A 17,063-nucleotide genomic window follows, 5' to 3' on the forward strand; every position below is an offset into this window, starting at 1 on the left:
ATTAGGTCCCATTTGTTTATTTTTGTTTTTATTTCCATTTCTATATGGAATTTAAGAAAAACAATATCATGAAGTACCTAGGGGTAAGACAGGAATAAAGACACAGACCTACTGGAGAATGGACTTGAGGATATGGGGAGGGGGAAGGGTGAGCTGTGACAAAGCGAGAGAGAGGCATGGACATATATACACTACCAAACGTAAGGTAGATAGCTAGTGGGGAGCAGCTGCATAGCACAGGGATATCAGCTTGGTGCTTTGTGACCGCCTGGAGGGGTGGGATAGGGAGGGTGGGAGGGAGGGAGATGCAAGAGGGAAGAGATATGGGGACATATGTATATGTATAACTGATTCACTTTGTTATAAAGCAGAAACTAACACACCATTGTAAAGCAATTATACCCCAATAAAGATGTTAAAAAAATAAAAAAGCAGCCTTGGAGAATGTGAATCACCTGTTGCAATGAACCTATAATTTAAGTAGGACTCTTGTTTTTTTTCCTTTAAATGCAGCTTTCTTTTTATTGGCAGCCTTAGAGTCTTCTGCTCTCTCATCATTGGGTCTTTCCCCATTTTCAAAGAAGCTCTCCAGTGACATTTTTTTTTTACTTATTATGGCTAGGGTTAGCTTGTGGGCTTACCAAAACTGTGACTGAGACAAGTACGCAGTGTGGGAAAGAGGCACGGACAGAAGTGGTAAATAAAATAATGGGCAGTGGGTCACATGCAGACTAAAATAAGTGTCGGGTTCTGTCTTAAAACCTGCCAGCAGATGCAGCTGTACAATTGAAGTACATCAACTCACTTGCCACTTTAAAGCCTGCCACCAGATGCAGCTTGTCACTTGCCACTCACTGATAGGGTTTTGATATGAGTCTGCAAGCAATTTATTTATTATGGTCTCTGTGTAGTCACACCTCTCTGCTAATGATATCTGTATTTGCAGCCACTCCCCAGCACTAGCATCACCACCTCAGCTCCACCTCAGATCATCAGGCATTAGATTCTCATAAGGAACGAACAACCTAGGTCCCTTGCATGTGCAGTTCACAGCAGGGTTCGCACGCCTATGAGAATCTAACGTCGCTGCTGATTTGACAGGAGGTGGAGCTCAGGAGGTTATGTGAGCAACAGGGAGCAGCTATAATGCAGATGAAACTTCACTCGCTCTCCTGCCACTCACCTCCTGCTGTGTGGCCTGGTTCCTAACAGGCCACGGACCGGTAATGGTCCATGGCCCAGGGGTTGGGAATGCCTGACTTAGAAGGCTGGTCATTTCAAATGACAGCAAATGAGAGTTTTATAATAAGTTCAGGATGCAAAACAAGCTCCTATCACATAGGTCTTATGATTCAGTTTATGACCTTCTAACACCCAAAGATGTTTAAGGTATCAGTAGTGAATAAATGTGCAATGTGTAGTTTCTTTCTAGCAAGTCCTAACAAGGGAGGTGCAATGCAGACCCATTTAGAGTTCTAGAATAAGTTTGTGTTTTCAGTGGAATACACATTTTTTTTTCCATTTGAAAAATTACTTATTTCAACCTCTGCTGAACCCATCTGTTGAATTTTTCATTTCAGTAACTGTACATTTAAACTTTAGAATTTCTATTTTTTTTAGTTTCTCATTTTCTATTGAGGTGAACTATTTCCCGATTCATCATTTATTCTTTAATTCCTTGAACAGACTTTAAGTTGGGAGGGGGGAATATTTATAATAGATGATTTGAAGCTTTTGTCTGCTAAGTTCAACATCTGAACCTGAATCAGTTCCTATCATCTGCCTTTTTTTTCTTTAATGAGTATGGATGACATATACTTTTTTCTTTTTTGTATCTTTTGATATCTTGTTAAAAATGTAATATAGTAATTCTGGACTCTGAATTTCCCCTTTAGGATTTTGTAGCTGCTATTTCATTGCTTGTAATTTGCTTAGATTTTAATTGTAAAATTTTTCTTCCCTGTAGTGTACAGCTGGTGTTGATTTTGCTTGGATTTTTTAAGTTATTCTCTTCTTTTTAAAAAATTAATTAAAAACTATTTTTTTTAATTTAAGGTTGGCTTCCTAGTGGTTGTCATATTTTCTGCATGAGTTAGTGATTAGCCAATGATTTAGACATTGGATATGTTCAAAGTCCTCATGCCTTCAACCCTCTGCTGGTTGGGCAAAAGTGCTGCAGACCCCAGCTACACTTACCTGAATACTTTTTATGAATAAACATTTCACAATTTGATGTTTCTCTTATGTCAGTTTCTAGAACCCCAAAATGGTTGTTTCAGGCAATTTTTTCCAGTTTTATTCTTGATTTTTTGAGAGAAGATTTACTAATATCTGAATTCTGCCATAGCCAGAAATCACAACTCTTCATTGACTTTTACTCTTCACCATGTGCAGGAATCAAGAGATCTTAACCATTAAATGGAAATAAATGAATTTATTTCTTGATTAAAACACTGGTTTTTGAGATTCTTAAACATAATGTGAATAGAAAAGATACAAGCAAATAAATATCATTTCAACTCACTGATTGCTTTATTTCATTTGCATTACTGGAATTTTACTGATCCCTACACAAATCTGCTTACTAGGTTTCCTCTAAAACAATTTGCTAATCTTGAACCCATTACATGCTCAACAATGAGACTGTTGGGACAACAGCATTCTGGACTACTAATTTTTCCAATTCACAGAAGAAATAGGGTGAAAACAAAAATGTAGGGTGAGGTCTATGGAATCAGATCAATTCTGGAGATTGCTATAATCATGGTGAAGGAAGTGGTCAACTGAAGTGTAAAAAGACAGAAGCTATGTATAAAATAGAAGAAAGGTAGGAAAGACATAGTGATAAAAATTCAGGGAGAAGTGAGTTGTTGAGATCCATGTTTGCAGAAACTTGCTTCTGGGAGTGCTGCTTAGTTAGGTGAGGCAAATTAAGTTCCCACAGTTTTAATTGACCTTAAAGTCAGAGTCTTTTGGACTTTTGCAACCATAAGCGTAGAGTATGCTAGGCACATTTGTGACACATCGGAGTATGTATTTTCCAGAAAATCTAGCTAAAAGTCAAAAAACAGCCAATTTATCTTTTAAAGTTGCCTTGGCACTTGGTAAAATATCGGTTTACATTTAATACATATACACAACTGTAACTTGTCCCTTATCACTTCAAAATTTTAATATTACATATAAAGTACTAAACTATAGAAGCCATAACTACCAGTTAATTTGAACTCATAAGAGGTATCTGAAGGGTAACTCACTGACATAAAAATTGCCCAATTTAATACAGTATTACATGTATCACAATGAAATAAGCTGTATTCTATAGTATAAGTAAAAGCACAAGCATCAAGCAAACTTTGTTCCATACAGGGCATAAAACGATTCATATTTTATTAATACCAGGTAAATCCAGGTGATATAGACTGATAAAATTTCAAACATAAAGTATTATAATAATTATGTGAGAAACTTCTATAATTGTTAAGAAGTTTTAAGATTACCTATGTAAAAAGCACGGTTGTCATTATCTTGGTTTCCAGGGACACAGCACAGAACTTGACAGAGATTTTCTACTGTTTTTTATCAGTCTGAGCACATTTATGACCTCCTACTCTTTTTTTTTTTTTTTTTTTTTTGGGTTGATTAGCTTCTTGTGAGTTAGACTCCAAGGGGCTAGAGTACAGTTAATCCCCTTTATATTGTCAATCAACTACCAATTTGATGTCTTCATAAGTGTTAAGTGCTCAAGGAAATCACTTAAAGGTCAAAAACAATGCCATTCTAAAATGCAATTAAAAGTGTGTGTTTCCTATTCCCTTGTTTAAAATGGCCTCTGTGAGACTTGTTTTCTACTGCAACTACAAAATTACTCAATTTGAAAGATGACCTTAAATTTTTACAATATTCCTTTTCCTTTAACAGCAACATTTAGAAAGGTTTATTTTTTAGGAATAAATTAAGCACACATTTGGTAAAGGTAACATCAAACTGGCTTATGTGGCAATGAAGAAGCAGCAGGGCATAAGAAATCAATGTGTATTTAGCTTCCATCTTTATGTTCCTCACTCCTTGCCTTTTTTCTTTCTTTTTCTTTTTTTTTTTTGATAGAGGCTAAGTAAATAAATAAGTAAATATAGTAATCACTCAGAGTCACTTATGACAAGGACTCTAGAAACACAGAGAAACATACGCATTTAATGGATTATTTTTTCTGTTTATCTCACTTTTTGTGCCAATGTTTTGATAGTCCTTTCACTCTTGACTAAGATGACTTTACAAAGTAAGAAAAAAGACTTATTTCCCCAAATGGCAGGATCTTCCTGTATTTTAAAATGTTAAAGCTTGCAAATACGAAATTCACTGTATATAGATTGCTTATACAGAAACCACTTGACCTCTGAGATTGTCTCAAGGTGTAGTATTTCCTCAGGGGAAAAATTGGTCTGGTAAGTACTAGTCGCTAAAATAGTAAGTTTATGGTGGGAAACAATTATATTTACTGTAAGTACTACAAGCATCTATCACGGTAGTTTGCCTGTAATAACTGCTCAGTGAATGAATAAATAATTGAACAGTTGGTTTCTTATATGGCTAATCAATTATTATGAATTATCTTCCCTCACAAAATGCCACAAAATAAATAAAAAATGATTTGAAAGACTTCAAACCTTCAAGAATTATAAGAATGAGAAATAACATAAATGATTTAAAGGTATCTACAAAATACCAGAAGCTAAGGAAAGCAGATGGTTAAGTTATAACTAGCAGAGGGAAAGTTTGAGCCCTAAACTTGGGGTATGAGGTGGGACAGAAAATTTAATACTGATCAGTCTGTTTCACATCACAGAGCACTGGAGAGATGGGATGAAAGGGTGGACCCAAAGGTTGGAAAATAATACTTGAATGTTTGTGAAAAAACAATTATGTATATGTTTATAATCTTACTATGCTTTGGACAGTGAGATTTACAAACAAAGGGCATGTATGGCTGCTGGGTTATGCCATTAAAGATAAGGTGCATGACCTCCACTTCCCTTTTTCTTTAACATAGGCAGGAATGCAAGCATGGTGGTGAAACACCTTAATCCATGAAGCCACCAAACCAACACAGCAAGAGAAGAAAATAAATGTTTATATTTTATATATTTTAGTTCTCTATCACTGCAGCAAATCCTATACCTTAATTAATATAACCATGAAAAAAGAACTGGATATAGAATTTATACAGAATATTCAAGGGTTGTGAAAAATATTATTTTAAAGACTAGATCATATAATTTATATTGTAGAGTAATGGAAAACCAGATAGTCCAGGTAGCTGGAGGTGAGATTCAATTTCTTAAGACTCAAACAAATATGCAGACAATGTAGTAAAGAAGCAGGAGTAAGGTTCTTAGTAGTGATAACATTAAAATAATATACAAGGAGGAATATGCTACTTTTTAATATATTATTGGAAGAGAAGAGAGTTTTAAATATGAAAGCTTAGAGGATCTTGAAATTACAGAGACCTGAATAGTGGCAAGAACACTAATAAAATGTTGAGAGTGGAATTAATAATTTAGCATTTTTAGTTCTTCTAATTGCTACTGCAGACATTTGGAAGAGAGATGGTGGTGTCTTGCACCACGGAGTTGTAGGAATAAAATTTAATATATAGTTTGGAAGCAAATTCTAAAGAACTTACTGTTGAATTAGATATGGGGTATGGGGGAAGGGCAAAATAAAAGATGGTCTGATGGGCAAAGGGTGATGCCACTTATTGAGATTTGAAAGGTCAGGTGATAGAAGATGGGACATGGTAGAGGGGAAATAAGAGTCATTAATTCTCCTTACATATTATTAAGTATTAAATGCATAGCCAAAACAACTGTGTCTTAGTCCATTAAGGATGCTGTGACAAAAACTGTAGACTGGGTGACTTAACTATAACAGAAATTTATTTCTCAGAGTTCTAGAGGCTGGAAGTCAGAGATCAGGGGGCCAGCACAGTCAAATGAGGGCTTTCTTTTCGGTCACAGATTTTTCCTTGTGTTCTCACATAGCAGAAGGGGGCAAGGAACCTATCTTAGGCCTCTTCTTATAGAAGGGGGCTCTACTCCCATTCATGAGGGCTCTACCCTCATGACACAATCATCTCCAAAATGCCTCACCTCCTAATGCCATGACCTCGGGCATTAGGTTTAATGTTAATATGATTAAGATTAATGTTTAATGTTAATATGAATTTTGGGGTGACACAAAAATTCAGACCATAGCAAACCAGAAATTTTAAAATGATAAGACTAAGCTACAGGGAATAATATAACAGATTAGTAAAAATGGAGTAAATTAGTAAAAAAAAAAAAAAAGTCATGATTAATTTGGAGCAGAGAGAGCTGTCCCTAAACCAATGGCATTTTGCTCAGAAAATATTATCAGTGAAGCTCTGACCTGAAATTCCCAAAGAAGTGTATTCACTATTGTTATGTAAATCCGTGGTGAATTTCTGAAGCCAACATCCTGAAATAATTGTAGAGATGAATAAAAGATTGGGAAAAATATTATATAGATTTATATTTGAAATGGAAAATCAGAAGTCATAATTCTACATTTGTAGAATATAGATAATAGTAGTATTTTATTTTTTTTAATTTATTTACTTTCTTTTTTGGAAACTTTTTTTTTTGGCCATGCTGTGCGGCATGCAGGATCTTAGTCACTCAACCAAGAATCAAACCTGTGCGCCCTGCCATGGAAGCATGGAGTCTTAACCACTGGACTGCCAGGGAAGTCCCACCAGTGATATTTTAAAAATCAAATAATAAAAATCAACCAGAAATATCCTCTAATAACCTCCGAAAATATTTATAGAGATTAATCATAGAAATGTAGAATTGATATGTTTCTATCATCTCTGGAAATGTATCATGTAATTAAAATTGATCTCAACATATTTAATTCATACAATAGCTTATATAGCAAGGAAATAAAGAGATATGCTATCTTAATTGATAGAATTAAGCTAAAGGATATTTTGAACTCTAAAACTGTAAGTAATTCCAAGTCAGAGTGCTCTATAATAAGAATATGTTGTCGATACCTACCTGTATATGCCTTTTGTTGGTTTTTGTGAGGTGTTTCTCTTGAATAAAAAATGCCAACTTATTTATTTATAACTTTTCCAGGTGAATCACAGCCTTTTACAAAATATGATGTCCTATAAGGTTTGCTGTTTTTAAGTGCATGTAGATTAAAAATGCTAAACAAATCCATCATGAACTACAATAGAGAATTGCATTCACGGTACACGAGGTCTTAAGGTCAAAAGCCAGATGATACCACGAGAAATTTCAGAGAGAAGAGGAGCTTTTTCTGTTTATGTTAAAGCTCTTGCTTATCATTTTGGATTTCCTAGAATTTTTAATAAAGTTGGTGTGTGACTTACTGAAGTAAACATTTTTTTTTAATGATTTGATACGATGATCTTTCTTACAGTGTATCTGTGTTTATCATTTTTATGCCATTGTGACTCTATATATCCTTTATTTCATCACTCCCTTGGTGCTGCAGCTTATTTTTCAAGTTAAATAAAAGCACTAGCAAAGAAACAAAGAAAGTGTTGTAATCTTCTGACCCTCGTGCTGATAGTTCCATATATTTTGAAGTAAATAAAGATATGGAATCGGGATTATGAAACAAGCATGCACTTCAGAGAAATCTTTCATAAATTTATTGCGTGACTGTGTAGTGCAACTGCCATAGTTTTTGATGGACAAGGACATATATCTGGAAAATGAAACAAAGATAGTGGCTCACTGTAATTCAAAGATAATAACTACTAGAAGATACAACTGTTCAGAAAACATGAGATTATTTGTTTCCCAGGGATTTATTAATTTGATGTATTTTAATCCTTGTCTGCTATAAAAGAATATTGTCACTCAGATGATGGGGTCTCACTCATTTTGTGAAGTGTTCAGATCATCTTTTTCATTTATATCTGAAATTCATCCAGCAGTTGGAAAAAGGCCCCTGCTGCACAGCAGTCAGTCACATACAATGAATGTGAGAGCTCATGTCCAGGCTTCAAATGTCACCACATTGCCATCTTACTGTGAATGACTGAAATTTATTTCCCGTTAGTGGTGCTGAAAATTGCCACAGGTTTCTACAGTTTATAATGTATTGTCTAAACTGAAAACATTTCCCAGATTGAATTGACCTTTTAGAAAACAGCGCTTTCATCCTCAAAATGCAGGACTGTTGCAATATTTTATTTAAAAGGTTATTTAGTTATAAAACTTGGAGAAAGGGTAAGGAATTAGAACTAAGTTTATCTGTCCATATAATGCACTGTTGTCAAAAAATGCAAAACAAAGACAACTGATTGCAAAGACAACCCAAATGCTACTGAGAATAGTGCACTGAGGAAACCACATCTTTCCTGTCTCAATAGAAAGGAGCAACACAAGGAGTGAAGGCCTTTTTCATCCTGTACTTTTAACTAGTCTGTCATTTTGTTCATTTTGTTATCAAAGAGGGAGGGGAACATTGTGAAGTCTGTTGGATTTCTCTAAAGAAAATACAAGTCTTAGAAAATGTATCCACAATGTTGTGTTAGGTTTAAAAAAAAAAAAAGAAAGAAAGAAAGAAAAGAAAAGAAAATGTATCCACAGAGCAGAGTACCTCCTCTTCATCCTAATGTGTGTGTGTGTGTGTGTGTGTGTGGCGGGGAGGGGGGAGATAAAAGGCGTAATAAAAAACACATAGGAAGAAATATTAAGAATGTATCAAAAACAATTATTTCACTAGGTGAACAAATAAGTAAAGGAAAACAAAATTTGAATAGCCCAAGTAACTTAAATGAATTTGACTTTATGTGGTTTTACCACAAATATGGTTTGAGGTTAGAAGAAAAAATACAACAAATCATCCAAAATCATAGAGAGACTACTTGATAAAATATAGCCAAATTGAAAATCTTCTCCTATTTTCTCTTTTTTTCACTTTCTTTTCTACAAACACTTGGTTGTTGACCATGGTGAGAGAATGGAGTATGTCCTGAGTCAAATATTTTAAATAACAAAATCTCAAAGAAATTTTTAAAGTATTTTAAATGTACTGAATACTAAAACTAAGTTAAAATTTTAAAAAAGGCCCTTTAATATTCAGAAGACATGAGAACTTCTTAGTATTTTAGGATCATTTTTTATAAACATAATTACCATTGAATCATCATAGAACTAAAGTCCATTGCATTTCACTGGAATTTCCGTTTTATCCTTCCTGAAAGAAAGAAAATACTCCTTTTCCTGAGCCTTTGTATTGCATTTCCTTCAGTCCTGTGCCCTACAGTTTCATGAATGCATTTGTGTCACTATTAGAACTCTGGTTGTTATCTCTTTAGAGGCAGAAATATATCTCCCTGTTTGGTTTGATTTCAAAAGCACAGAGCAAACATGTGACTCAGATAAAAATTGATAATGGTGAAGTTGATGACAATAATTGTGATTTCAGTAAAAATTTCATAAAAGAGCTTCTTAAAGATCAATATAATATTGATATGTTAGGTAAATTAGATAATAAATAACTACTGTCATAATTGCATGTACACTAAAGAACAGTATCAATTAACATCGAGCTAATATTACATGCAATCATTTAAAGTTTTTTGGAACTAGCTTTTAATCACATATAAAACTAGCCACTTACATGACTGATATAATTTTTAGGGAACTCAGGGGCCATGTAGGTTAGTTTCTATAAAAATATCTGTTTATTTGGTCAGTGTCTTCAAAACTTTACTAGAGATAAGAAATAATCTTCTATATGAGAAAGTAGATTATTAAACAGCTCTAACTCATGTAATAAATAACATGTTTTGAATACCCACTTCCTGCTTAAACACTGTATTAGGTACTTTTATACAAGATTTCATTGTATTCACATTAAGTATTTTTAAACCATGGAGAAATTTATTTTAAGATCTTGCCTGTATGCTATATTAAGTTTATTTCATGGGGGGGGATCATCTCTTTTAATATTTCCACTTGTTATTTATTTTTCTCTTTACTCATTTATGTTAAATATTTGAAGGTGTTAAAACTGTATACTTAGACTTGGTAAGAAAGCTGTACTGAAGAGGATTTTTACTGAAGTAAATGAAGCAAAATTTAAAAATTGCTAAATAAAAATATGAGTAATAATAATTTAAAGGCAACAAAATGAACATAGTTAAGACAATTTTGACAATCTAAAATAAAAAAATAATTAATCATGCAGGATATGATGCAAAAAAGAGTAAAAAATATGGAAATTATGTTTAAAGCACAGTCAATTCATAGATTGATAGTACTTATAGAAGCATTAAAAAAATGCAGATGAGATGAAATTGAGAAGCAACTAATGACAAGGAAATTATAGAAGAAAGTTTCCTATATTTGACATGGTTCATGAGACTTCATTATGGAACGGCTACTCTGAGTGTTAAGTAGATGTAAAAGTAGAATGTAAAAGACATACCCAGATCGCAATACAAAATATATCCCAAAGCAAATCAAGAATGAAGCTCTTTTTTTTTGAAAGGAAAAAAAAAGTGAAAATGTGGAGATTCTCACATGCAGTGCTTGATTCTAGAAAACAATGCAGTAGTATCACTGAAGGTATAAAGTAAAAAAGATACTGAATACAGCTTTCTGTACTCAGCCAAACTAGGGTCAGTGTTTAAGAGTAAAAACAAAATTAACCTAATGACTTTCCCTAGGAGACTTACTACAATTTTCCCTACAGCAAAACTAAGAAAAAAAAAAATCAAGATAAAAATTGTGAACTATAATAAATAATATTACCGACAGATAGCAACAATATATTGAGTTAATTCTAAATCAATATTGACTCATAATGCAAAGTAATTGACAATCTAGGTATAAAAGTCAAGATGCTTGCAAGAAGGGGGGAGAAGAGAACATTATTGTCCTTTTGTGGGCAGGATACAGGCCATGACTAATAACATATTTTGATAGAAAAAAATGAAGTTTTCAAGTGTGTTTAGATAGATAAGAGTAAACATCAGTGACACAATAGAGGAGTATTAACACACAAAATAAAATATGAATATAAATTTTGGGGCTTCCCTGGTGGTGCAGTGGTTGAGAGTCCGCCTGCCGATGCAGGACACTCAGGTTCGTGCCCCGGTCTGGGAAGATCCCACATGCCGCAGAGCGGCTGGGCCCGTGAGCCATGGCCGCTGAGCCTGCGCATCCGGAGCCTGTGCTCTGCAATGGGAGAAGCCACAACAGCGAGAGGCCCGCGTACCACAAAAAAAAAAAAAAGAATATAAAGTTTGAAAACAAAATTGTAAAGTACATTTCTTAGAGTATCTTTAATGAAGATTTGTTGGTGATAATCTCAGTCGGTGGTGAAGGAATTTTTGGTTATCTAAAAACCCCTACATTTTACCTTTTTTTTTTTTTTTTTCCATGAAGCAGCAGCAATGTTTACTTAACACAGGATAGATAGTGAGGGAATTTGGCCTTGTTCCCTTCCCCCCGGGACAGTTCATATTGATGAGCAATCCAGTGGAAATCTTTTAAACTCTGGTAAGTTCAGAAAAACCCCTCCCTTTGCCTTGTCCTAGCTGCCTGCAGTGTGAGACCTGTTGGCTTAGGGTGTTCTCTGATGGAAGCATGGAAAATTATAGTCTAAAACCAGCACAGAGCTTGCAGGCCCACAGGGTATCCAGAGTTGCCTAGGCCACTTGGCTCTTTGCCTTGGGTAATTGTCTCTTGGTAGAAGGTCCAGACCTTAGGGGGGTGGCTCAATTAATCCTTAGGAAGGTTCAGTTCCTGCTCTGCAGTTGGCCCATTTTGCCAGGTTTCTAGGCTATTCTGCCTGAATCTTGGAGATGGATTTGGAGTCTTCACCAAAGCCTTTAGACTTTGATGAAGAATAAGATACTCTGTCTCTTGCTGTGTGGAACAAGGAATGAGCTCCAGATGCAAGGAATACAGCAACACCTGGACCAGGGACATGACTTCCAGAGACCAGCTGTTCTGTAATAAAGATAGACTGGTTGGTTTGGCAGGGAGCTTGATCTCTTTTCTGAGGGCCCAGAGTAGTGTGGGGCTGGAGACCATGACAAAGTTCTGCAGGGACATCTTGTTCACAATTTCATTTTCTGCCACCCTTTACAGGTGGTCCAGAAGGAAGTGACCTCTGGCTTTGGGAGCGACAGTAGCAAGTTAAGCATGTAGATCTCCTTTGCAGCTGGGCTGGAAAGAGGGATGCCCTTGGCTAAGTTGGGGTAGAACTTGTTGTTGAAGACGGGCTCAGGAAGCTAGTGGAAGTAGAACTTCAGCATCCCAGGGATGGTGTTGACTTCTTTCTCCTTCATCTTCGTTGATACATCCTTGTTATTGCCATCAAAGGACACCTTCAGGGCCTGAATGTGATGACCACTCTGGACATGCAATAGATGCCCACTTCCTTCATGTCCCGGTGCTCAATCTCCACCATGCATTGGCTCATGTTGTAGGGCACCTTGGGCCTCTACCTCTTGGTGACCACAGTGACCATGGCAATCTTGACTCTGAGCACTCACTTCTGTTTCAGGAATGAATTCTCTTGGAGCTCAACTCCTCACTGGTGAACTTGAGGGAGAATTTCACTTTAATCCCAATCATGGTGATGATGGTCAGCTGCCACTTTCTGTCCTTCAAGCCATGGAGAATGCAGCTGGAGCCAACCCTTCCCCATGATCCTGTCTGAACTCTCACTGTCCTCCTTGGTGATTTTTGTTTTGTTGTAACACTTTTTGTAGTACACCACCCTCAGTGTCTGGGAGCTTTCCAGCTCAATCTCAAACTTCTTGTTCCAGGTTGGTTAAGCTGTGTCCTTGTAGAGGCACATCTCTGCTTTATTCACAACATTATCCAAAAGATAGATAGATGAAGATAGGTAGATAGATAGATAGATAGATAGATAGATAGATAGGGTATTTAAATTGATATTTATCTCAAGATTTTGAAGATACTGTTCTATTGTATTTAATTTTTAATGTTGCTGTAAAGTAGCAGTTTGTTTTCATTATTCTGTAGGTTACCAATCTTTTTTTTTCCCCCCTGGCTTACCTTAAGTTCTATTTTTGTTGTTGTTGTTTTTATCTACTATAGTTTCACTAGAATATTTTTGCATGAAGATATTCTTGTTCAGTAATCCTGCTTGAATTAATTTGTTTTCTTAACCTGAGACTTGCATCAAGTCTGAAAAATTCTTAGCCACTATCTCCTCAAATATTACCTACCTCAATTCTTTCATTAGCTCTCTCTGATCCCATTGAAGAAGACAGACATTTGCCTTTACATTCTATTCTTTGTCTTTTAATTACTATTCCATATCTTCTATTTTTCTTTTTTTTTTGTCTCCTGAGAGAAGCATTTGGATAGCTTCTTAAGATCTAACTTTCATTTTCTGAATTTCCTATAGAGTTTTTAAAATATTCACTGAGTTTTAAGTTCAATAATTATATTTTAAAACGTAGAAGCTCTACTTTATTCTTATTCAGATATTTCTGGTTAGTTTTTATTTTAATTTATAAATCACCCAATGTGAAATATTTCATATATACATGCAACAAAATGACTATTGATACTTCACATTGTACACCAAAATAAATTCCAGATGGATTTCAGATAAAAATATGAAAAATAAAAAGAATAAACCTTTTAGAAGAAAACCAGAGAATATCTAGCAACCATGTAGTATGTAAAGAATCTTGAACAGGAGAAAAATTCTACTCTTAGAAGTCAAATAATTGGATGATGTTAAAATTATAACACTACTCATAAAATGGCAGAGTGAGAAAAGATCCTACAACAAATTAATACAAATCAATGAAAAAGATGCAGCACAACAGAAAAGACAAAAAAATATTTCACTAAAGTGTATACCCAAATGATCTATAAACCTGTACTCAAATTTGTCATTCCTCAGGAAGATATGTCTGTCTATCTATCTATCTATCTATCTATCTATATTTTTAAAGAAGAATTTTATTTCTAAGTTGGACTGAGTAGTCCATTGCTAGCCAACGGTCCCACAGAGAATAGCCAGAAATGCTAGATAATCACAGAAATTATATTTTTGAAGACATCAGAAAACTATGAGAAAATGGAAGACAAGGAATTAAAATTCCAATGAGAACAGAATCATTTAGAATTGAACTGAAAATTTCCACTTACCTTTTTTTATACATATTTTTCTTTTCTTTTTCACATTCTTTCCATTATAATTTATTACAAGATATTGATTATAGTTCCCTATGTTATACAGTAGGTCTTCCTTGGTTGTCTATTTTACATACAGTAGTGTGTATCTGTTAATCCCAAATTCCTAATTTATCCTTCCCCTTACCTTTCCCCTTTTGTCGCCATAAGTTTGTTTTCTATGTCTGTGAGTCTATTTCTGTTTTGTAAATAAGTTCCTTTGTATTAATTTTTTAGATTCCACATGTCAGTGATCTCATATGATGTTTGTCTTTCTCTCTCTGACTTACTTCACTTAGTATGATAATCTCTAGGTCCATCTATGCTGCTGCAAATGGCATTATTTCATTCTTTTTTATGGCTGAGTAGTATTCCATTGTGTATATATATACCACATCTTCTTTATCTATTCATCTATTGATGGACAGTTAGGTTGCTTCCATGTCTTAGCAGCTATTGTAAATAGTGCTGCTATGTCCTACTGGGGTGCATGTATTTTTTTCCAGATATGTGCCCAGGAGTGGGATTGAAGGATCATATGGTAACTCTACTTTTAGTTTTTAAAGGAACCGCCATATTGTTCTCAATAGTGGCTGCACCAATTTACATTTCAACAGTGTAAGAGGGTTCCCTTTTCTCCACACCCTTTCTAGCATTTATTATTTGTAGATTTTTTTGATGATGACCATTCTGACTGGTATGTGTTATTTTCTTTTCCACTAATGTTTTTGGTCATAGTATTGGATTTCCTTAATTTAAGTTTTCTGGATGAATTTGTGTAGAATCAGAATTACTTCTTCCTAAATAATTGGTAGAATTCACAAGTCAAACTATCTGGATGAAGAGTCTTTTATGTGGGAAGTTTGTAAACAACAAGTTCAGTTCCTTTAGTAGATATATTGTTTTTCACATTAAATATTGCTTTTTAAGTGAGCTTTGATAGTTTCTGTCTTTGAAGGAATTTGTCCATTTTATCTAACATCAAATTTATTCATATTATTTATTTATTATTCTTTTTACATCATGGAATTTCTAGTGATGTCATTTCCCTCATTTTTGGTATTGGTAATCTGTTCTTTTTTTTTTTCTCCCTAGTAAGTCTGGTTATAGGTTTATCTTCTTGAGGAAACATGTTTTGGTTTCTTTGGTTTTCTATATAGTTTTTCTGTTTCTAATGTATTGAGTCATTGATATACACACTGATCTTTATTATTTCCTTTCTTCTCACATAGTTTTTTTTTAACATATTTATTAGAGTATAATCGCTTTACAATGTTGTGTTAGTTTCTGCTGTATAACAAAGTGAATCAGCTATATGTATACTTGCCTTTTAATAAGGGAAATTTACCAATTCTATGTCAATTCTATGTGTAGGTAGGAGGCAGAATATCTGAGTGGGTCCCAGGCAGAAGGCAAAACTGGATCAGAAAAAAAATCAGCAGTGCTTTAGGTAGCTACATGAACATATATCCAGTATGATCCTTGAGAAGTTTGGCAAATATCATAGTGGTTTTGGGAAGAATGCTGGAGCTAATCTAACAATCTGTTAAAAGGAGGGCAGAATGCATGAGTCCTAAGGAACCACAAAGTAAGCAATTTCAAGATGTGAAAGTCTGAGTCCTAGAAGCAGAAAAGTGCCAAAAGTTAACTAAATCTTATCAAAATTTAAAATCAGCCTTAAACTACTTTAGTTCTTGCTTGGGTTAAAGTGATCAACTCCTCATTCTATCTGCCTAATAAAAGAAAGGGTGGACCCACTCTGAAGAAAAATCGCTGGACTCTCTATGATCCATTTAATCATAATGTCTATAATTCATTATAAGCTTAGTAGTCATTTGAATATACAGGATCTAATAACCAATATTCAAGAGGGAGAAAAAGTAGGTAGAATCTGCAGTGGCAGAAATTTTACAAGTAGCAACAAAGGACTTTACAATATCTATGATTAATAGGTCTAAAAAATAAATAAAAGTATGGTGACTATTAATGAAAATATAGACCATTTCAACTAAAATTTTAAATGACAGTTGAAAGAACTGAATCTGATAAAATGCATACAGTCAGATCTTGGTGGTAGGAGAGTTGTTTATTCAGATACATGGTTTACTCAGACACACAAGATAGGTTATCATATATCATGGTGGAGAGTTGTACAAGTTTTACTCCATGATAAACACACACTCCTGAGTCTTGCCTTACATTTCACAATGGTGCACACATGTTGTAACAGTGTTTTAAGTTGCATACTTCTGTGTGTTGAGACAAGCAAAAACCTAAATCAAAATTGAAAAAAAAAATCTGAGTCAGAACAGAGTGACAGATTCAATAGTCAATGAAGCAACAAGAAGTTACATCATCATATAGCAAAGGTGAAGGGATTTTGCAGGTGTAATTAAAGTCCCTGATTAGTTGATTTTAAGTCAATCAAAGGGAGATTATCCTTGGTGGGCCTGACTTAATCAGGTGAAATCTTTTAAAGAGGGTCAAGAGATGAGAGAAATAGGATTCTCTTGTTGGTCTTGAAGAAAAGAGCAACCATGAGACATACAGCAGCAAGGACTGGACTCTGCTAACAAGCACATGGGCTTGGAAGAGTATCTTGAGTCTGAGATGAGATCATAACCCCAGCAGCATCTTGAATATTCCCAATATTAGAGGACCCAGTCAAGCCAGACCTATACTTCTGACCTATAGAAGTTGTACAACCATAAAAATGCACTGTTTAAACTGCTAATGTTATCCAGCAATAGGGAAAATATATATAAATTGATACTGATATTGAATAAAAATATCAAGATATAGACTAATGCCAAAAAAGTG

At 34.6% G+C, this 17,063-nt stretch overlaps 1 pseudogene; it reads right to left on the bottom strand.

Annotated features, from left to right (window-relative positions):
- Positions 1–11,911: 11,911 nt before the first annotated feature.
- Positions 11,912–13,486, bottom strand: LOC111175099 (breakpoint cluster region protein pseudogene; annotated as a pseudogene).
- Positions 13,487–17,063: the final 3,577 nt, after the last annotated feature.

The sequence above is a fragment of the Delphinapterus leucas genome, chromosome 18 (genome assembly GCF_059928025.1).
Source record: "Delphinapterus leucas isolate spDelLeu-1000000601 "Yukka" chromosome 18, BTC_Dleu_Yukka2, whole genome shotgun sequence".
NCBI lineage: Eukaryota > Metazoa > Chordata > Mammalia > Artiodactyla > Monodontidae > Delphinapterus > Delphinapterus leucas.